General features: G+C 46.5%; 1 pseudogene; it reads left to right on the forward strand.

Moving 5' to 3' along the window:
* LOC119283389 overlaps positions 1-1,130 on the forward strand; it is a 3,021-nt pseudogene extending 1,891 nt beyond the window's left edge.
* The last annotated feature ends 6,932 nt before the right edge of the window (positions 1,131-8,062 follow it).

Genomic DNA, 8,062 nt, shown 5'->3' on the forward strand with positions numbered 1-8,062 from the left:
CAGCGGAAGATCAAGGATTGGGCCAAGCATCACAACAAGTATGTCATACAGTGGGAGCTTGCTTTGGAGCAAGCTAGGGCTGGAAAACGAGCCAAGCTTCGTGAGCACTGCCCGATTGCGTTCAACAACTATCTCACATGGTTTCTAGGCGTCACTCGTGTGGAGGTATGCAAGCCGGCGTATGATGATAAGATTTTGGAAGAACCCACCGTCTTTGATGAGGTAGCCCAGCACGAGTACAACGCATTAGTCAGGAAAGGCAACTCCGTGATCCCTGCGGGGCCAATGATGAACTTTGTGGTATGTGCCCTTTTTGCTTTTCAATTCGCAATATTCACATCTTCACTTGCCTAACACGTTGATACCTTTTCTTTTCATAGCGTGCCCAGATCAAGAAAGCAGCTGATGAGACCGACACTATTCTGGAAACAACCCCGGCTGGCAAAAGCGATGGGGAAGGTGCACTTCGAGAATTCATTAAGGTTCACATCTCCTTCAAACTAGCACTTAACATGTGTTGCTACGTTCGATGTCTCATTCACTTGTTCATGTTGCAGCGCCAGGGCCAAAAGTTAAGGCGGCTGTCAAACCTTTTCGGTTGTCGTGACCCCGAGTATGTATCACCAGAACGTTCTAGGTCGGCGACACCATCAGATCCAACTTCTGGCCATGATAATCCTTTGGACGATGAGGATGTGGGTGTGGTCACCCAAGATGTGGGTGTGCTCACCCAAGAGGTATGGCCTGAGGTTATATATCCAATTGTTGATGCATTTGCTAACTATATTCTCACAAACGGTCTTTCCATATCTTTTGTGGATGCATAGGTCTCTGATGATATGACCTTGGAGACCTACAAGGTTCGGTCTGCATACGAGTTAAAGCCTAGGAAGGGAATCAACAAATACACACCTGAGGACTTCACCCAAAGAGGCAAAAGGACGGTCGGCACCTCGCAGATGGCTGCTTTGGACGACTATTTGGATGACGATGTGGATGACGATGTGGATGACGATGTGGATGACGTGGAGGAACAGGAGCCAGAGCAGGAGCGGGTTCGTCTTCCTAGGAAAGTGAAGAAGATACCCTCCAAGAGAGGGGGAGGAACCAGCAAGCGCGGAAGGAAGTAGTCGTCGTTCTCTTCTAGTAATGGTAGTAATGGTAGCTATGTTGGTGGTAATGTCGAACTTGTCGTGATGGTCATTCTATGTGTTGAACTCTATGTTGGTGGTAATGTCGAACTTGTCGTGATGGTCACTCTATGTGTTGGACTCTATGTTGGTGGTAATGTTTAACTTAAATCTCTTAGTAATGCTTATTCTGTGATGCAACTATACAGTTTTGGCCAAAGTGTTGCTTATTCTGTGTTGAACTCTATTCTGTGCTTAAACTGGAGCAACAAGGAGCAACACAATGAAAGCCTTCAGTTTGGCCAAAAAATTCGCTAAGTTTTTGTGCAGCACCTTGCCCTGAGGCGTCACACTACACAGTGCAACGCCTAGCCCAGAGGCGCTGCACTGTGCAGTGTGACGCCTCCAGGCTAGGCGCTGCACAGGTCTGTATCATGACAAACATTCTGTTGCCCTCGGAAAGCTACAGACCTGTGCAGCGCCTAGCTTGGAGGCGTCACACCACACATTGCAGCGCCTAGCTTGGAGGCGTCACACCACACAGTGCAGCGCCTAGCCTGGAGGCGTCACACTGCACAGTGCAGCGCCTCTGGGCTAGGCGTTGCACTGCTGGTTGCGGGCCCAGGGGCTGCCACGGTGGACTGCTGTGCAACGCCCCCGGGCTAGGCGCTGCACCGTAGAGTGTGGCGCCGTCGTGGCGGGCGCTACACAAAAAGGTTAGAGCTGTGAAATAGTTTCACGGCCAGTTCATTTCGTGAATTGATTTCGTCCATAGGTCAAAATTATCAAAATTGCCCCGTGTGGATGCGAGCAAGCTAGCTGAGCTAGCTAGCTAGCTACGGCCGCACTAGCTAGCTGTGAATCGATGCGAGCAAGCAAGCAAGCTAGCTACTGTCGCGCTAGGTAGCTAGCTGAGTCCGGCCGCGCGCGTTTGGCCTCCACCCGCGCGTCATGGCCGTCCCGCGTCTCTCTTGTCCGTCCGTCCACCGGCTTTCGTTTTGGTCGTGTCTTCCTCGTCCGCACGTCGGTCATCGGTTGATTTCAAATTGGCGTGAGAAGAGAAGAGAAAGAGGTATATTTAGAGAATATTTTTTTTACAGGTTGATTATACGAGTCTAAGTCTGACCTCGCCTGCGTCAGCCTGCATATGCATTTTTTTGCGAACTGCAAAACACTTATGCGAGTTTGGATTTTACGGGGTCAGCTACAGATTTTTTTCTTTTTTTGGACAAGCTAGAGATGCTCTAAGTGGGCATATGCCTGCTGTGGGGGTGTGCGGCCCGTACAATTAGGCCTCTATTTGACACTAAATAGGATTTGACCACGAGACGCATCGATGTGAGAACGGATTACACCATTCAGGACCCTGGTGGCCCACACCTCTTCTTTCCTGATCTCTCCCAGCCCATCAATTATAGCATTTCGTCCCAATCACCGTCAGGCCGATCACAAAATTGAAGGCCTCAATTGACTCCCATTATTCTAATCGTGGGGAGCCTAGTGAATTTAAGGATATATGTACCAAACGGCCCGCGATCCTATCATCGGGTTATCATCTACTCCCTCCGTTTCAAAATATAAGAACATTTTTAACACTAGTATAGCGTTAAAAACGTTCTTATATTCTGGAACAGAGAGAGTAGTTTTGAGCCCAGACGAAAGGAATCCCATCCGACTGGCCAACATCATTAAAAAAAAGTATCGCGAGGTTGCCTAAAAAAAATCTAGTTTTGAGCCTTGTAGCTATATAAGGCTACTCTCAAGAAAAGAAAAAGGCTACATCAGGCCATGATGAGCAAGCACTCTTCCATAGTTAATGTCTTTTATTTACAAAACATATAACTGCTCTTCTAGATTACTTAAAATAAACTGCATTTGCAAACTGCTGAGCCTTTTGGCCCGACGATGGCGATAGTTTTATTAGTTGAGATGCCTTGGTGATGTGTGTGCTTACCTTTGCTAATGTACCAACTAGGATCGCTTATCCATTGGCAGCACTTTGGACTAAATCACTCACCATATTCACACGGTGAGTGGGAACTTGTGTAGAAAAGGTGGAGTCGTGTTAAAAAAAATTGTGAATGGTATAATTGTCGTTTCACTCGTGCCTTGTATTTTCTTCTGTCTCCAAAATTCACTTCTTAGTTTTTTAAAGCTATTTCACTTCCTTAGTTATGTGCTAAGTTTTGCCAACTAAATCCACGGCAAGAATTATGGATCAGAGGAAGCACTACATAATTTCTCACAGCAAAAATAAGAAGATACAGTACTACATAATTTCAGAACACACTGTGCACTATTCAATAGTATTTCTTCATCTTTTCTGGGATGCAGTTAATCTCTCACACAATATTCGACTTTTTTGGCAGGAAAATATATAGTTGATATGCACTTCTTGTTATATTGATGTATGGGAATGGGAGGGGGTATTTGTGATTTAACGCGTGATACAAAACTTGCACCTATTCGGCTTGAGTGGCTGCAAACCCTTTAGGAATAAGATGCTTTGGCGGAATGGAACATAATTCTCGTTGACTGAAACTTAACTTCTTTTGCATAGTATAAACAGTAACTTGCTAAAATGAGTTACATAGGAGCAACTCTAACATAGTTGTTGTATTGGCAGCCTCATAACACGTATGGACCACACTCCATAATAATATGGAGGTTGTCGAGTTGATGTGCAAAGTCAAAGTCGTCATATTGGCTGCCTTCACATATTTTCTTTTATTTTCTGTTTTTCCTTGTGTTGACTCAATATCCACACTAATTTGAGCTAACATCGCATCACACAGATCTTACATAGGAGGAGTGAAGTTGATTAGCGGCATTTTCATATCATATGTTCAAAATTTGTCGGTTTCTAGCGACTATAACATGATTTTGAGCCCGCCACCTCAATGATGAATGCTATGCACGGGGCACATGCATATTTGATGTGTCCACTTGTCCTCTTGGTGCGACGGTGAGGCGGGCCGGTGATCTCATCTTTATCCATTCCTGCCTGTGGTCGTCGATGTTGGGGACGACTTTATCAAGGAGGGAGGGGGAGTCCTAATATGGCGTGATTCTTTTTGGTGAATGTCACCATCTCCATGTCGAATTTGTGCTATCTAACACACTCCCTTTCTCGTCATATCCACATCTTCGTCGCAAACAGATTCCCGACAACGATCTCCTTGAAGATTAGGCCGGGGCGAACAATCGAGGTGTAGGTAGCGTAGCGCTCATCCCATACCTCCTTAACTGTGAGGCGGCGGGGAGTAGGTGGTGACCGATATGAGTTGTGTGGGCGAGGCCTTTCTTGGCCATACGGGATATGTATATAGCTGTGCTCGATATCCCAAACAATGACGCTTGTTTGGGGATTTCAATCTGACCACTCACGGGGGAGGATGGGATACTGTTGTGCATACGTGGCCAAAGGGGCCGGCCTGGCACAACACGGCTAGGCCTAAGTTAAACGGGCCAAGCATGGCATGGCCTGACCAGGCACGCTTAGTACACGGGCCATGCCATGCAAGCATGCGTGTTGACCTCCATGGCCTAGACACATCACTACTATTAGATGGTGGCCCAGACACGACACAACTATTAAACGGGTCGGCCCATCGGCACAATTAGCCATCGGCCCACATATTATTTAGCCTATTGGGTTGTCTGTAAAATAAATAAAATAAATAACTAAATGGGTCGTGCCGTGCTGGCACGCATGCCTAGCCTCCAGGCCGACACGGCCCTAGGCTGGCCACATGTCGGGCCGGCCCATCACAGGCCGGGCACATGTGCTAACGGGCTGGTCAGGCAGGCACGGCTCAGTTGGCCAAGTTTGCTCCTGCACGGCCTCCAGCGTGTCATGGCGATCCCACCCCTCCTCCTTAGGGTGCCATGGGATCCTCCTGCCCATACGGGATATGCACTTTATCTTTTTTTTGCAGGATGGGATACACACTTTATCACTAATGAATTTCTTCATAACACCACTTTGAAAAGTTTATTTTTTGCAAGTTTTTGGACAGAATTTGCATGGACATTAATATATGCCACACGTGTGGCACAAACACATGGCAACTTCGAATTTTTTTTATGACAAGCTTAGTGATATGAGGATGTTAACTTTAGTTATCAAGTATGACAATTTTCTTTTCAGATCGCAAGTTTCCGTTTATTTTTTGGGTTTGTTTTTTTCTCGGATGCCAACTTTTGTCCCAAAAAGACACCGGAACCGAACTGTTTCGTGTCGTACATTTATCATTTAGGATTTTCATTGGTTCTGCTTCGAGAGGTCCTGGCCAATCCTTGGTCTAGACATTTATCTCAAGTTCTTTTAGCTTATCGGGTTGGTAGGCACGTCACATCAACGCTCAGTGCTCCATTCAAAACATATGGATTCCCCACTAGACGATTGTTCTGAAAAATAAATAAATAAAGGCCAAATAAGACCTGCCATCGAGTTGCGTGCACCACCGTGTCATTCACTCATTAGGCCGGAGCACGCTTCCAGGGAGATTCCATCATCGCCAAATAAAAAAAAACTGGAAACGGATGTGTTCCGCTCCGTTGGTGAACCGGCGACGCTGACGAACTGGTTTGTCCTTGCCGTTGGCGCGTCGCGGCACGGAAAGGGAACGGAACGGAAGGAGTGGTCGCGCTCTCGGAGACTTCGCCGTAGGAGAAAGAAAAAAGAAAAAAAGACAATCGTAGGATAAAGTGGGAGCACAGATGAGAATATGATGAGGGAGCAGGCAAGCCGGGCAGAAGATGCCGATCCGTAGACTGACCTCGGCAGTTTCCTAGTACGCGGCTTCGTTCCACCCCAACGGTTGTTCCACCGGTGGGGTGGCAGATACTTTTGCACGAACCTCCTGGAATGCCTTGGGAATTACGAAATAGGCCACGGAAGATTGGTTTTGTAAACATGTTCCGGAAAGTATACGCGGGCATCTCGAAAAATCACTGGCATGTAATGTGAGTGTTCTTTTACCTTACAAAAAGTACTCAAGGACGACGATGGCACGATGACTCGATGAAGACTCATCGTTGATGACTCAAGATTTGCTTACCGTGCTCCACTACACTAACGAAGACAGCCGACCCACAGGGCCATCTCCTCCTCTCCCCATCTATTAGCCGCCGTCGAACGAAGCGGGTGGGCAACGCCTGCTTGGCAGACGGTGGTGGCGGGCTCATCTCTAGGCTACAGGAGTCCTCACAGTTGGTGTGCGCTGCGGCGTCCCTAGACGGCACGTGCGTCGGCGGAGGTTGTACACGAGGCGCCAGCCCTAGGACATCTCGGCGGTGTACATACCGTTGCGGCTGTGAGGGGAGCACGACAGTCACTCGTCGTGCCAACGGCCTCGATGGTGATTTGCGGTAGATGCTTTCCGTTTCTAACGCAGCGAGGACGAATTTTCCTGGTGCATGTATGGACGCGATTTGAAGATGTCGTGGTTGCGTGCACATCGGTCATTTTTCTTCCGACGCCGCGGCCCAGGTTGCTAACCATCTCCACGAGACGTAATGTCAATAGGTTCCCGACGACGCGCTCCAAAGATCAGATGTCTCTTCCTCGGTGCAGAGATTTGGAGTGCTCGACATGGCTCAATATGGCGTCTGCGTCAACAGATCTAGCGATTCAACTTTTGCATAATGCGTGAGTTTCACCGTTGTCCAAGGTGACCCATGTTTATAAACTCCATCTTAACTAGCTTTGAGGAGGCTACTTGCCATCATATTCTAGAACACAATAGGGAGTTTTATTTGTCTAATATAGCCCGGTATTTTCTACTACTTCTTTGACTTTATCAATATCTATACCTATTATTAAAGGGAGTAGGTATTCTTGGTTTGGTTTAGTCATCTTTGTTTGGTTTACACACGTTAAGCGATCTGTGCTAGGTATTTGTATGTTGATGGGCCTTTTATGGGCTTTCATAGAGACCGTGAAAAATAATTGGGTCTAAATAAATCAACATTGTGGGAATTGAACACAAGACCTATGCGCCTTTCTATTTACTAATCTCAATTCACTCTAAATATACGAGTGGCAGCCATTATATTTAGGGTGAGCTAATTAAGCGAGTGAGCTAATAAAGGAAGGATTGTGTGCCTAAATAGAATATTTAAACGGATATGACTAATTAAAGAAAGGATTATGGGTAAACCAGTGGAATAACTAAAAGAAAATTGTGGTCTTAATAAATTCTACATGAAGGATTTGAGGTACTATCTCCGTCTCGGTGTACGAGTCATTCGTCTACTTCTAGGTCATCGATTTGAGGAATTAAATATGTGTTATATGTCATGAAAAGTATATCACTAGATTTCTATACGGACGTAGTTTCTAAATATATATTTTTTGTCATATATAGGCTGTGAGACATTATGTTTGCACAAAACATTAATTTTTCCGTTGCAACGCACGGGCATATGTGCTAGTACGTACATATAACACACGATAAACTGTTTGACATTGCTCACATATGCTTTCATTGAAATCGAGTGAACCGTCGGTCCGGTGTGCTCACAATGATTGGAACTGTTGAGAAATAAAAACATGTGATCAATTGTATGGGAGGGATGCCTTTCAGGAGGTGTCTGTTGGGGAAGAGATGTCTCCCCAATACACCCCTTCACCATGTATATGAGTGGGTCTCCCACATTGCAATGGAACTAGTGAATCATTTGGACTCTTCATGTGTCTCTTTTACTTTCACTCTATAGCACGTTATTAGCATTTAGACTCTATCGAGAGCAATTGGCGACACGAAAAGAAACTGTCGAGTGGCCGTCCTTCTAAATATCGGCCAGTATGCACGGAGGTGCTCGGCCGTGGCAGCGCTCCTCCGAGGCGGAAGCACCACGCCAGTACGTGAAGGCGTCGATCGCAGAACTACAAGCGGCGGCAACAGCACGTGATGGCAGGGTTGATT

This window comes from Triticum dicoccoides, chromosome 4A (genome assembly GCF_002162155.2).
Source record: "Triticum dicoccoides isolate Atlit2015 ecotype Zavitan chromosome 4A, WEW_v2.0, whole genome shotgun sequence".
Taxonomy (NCBI): Eukaryota; Viridiplantae; Streptophyta; class Magnoliopsida; order Poales; family Poaceae; genus Triticum; species Triticum dicoccoides.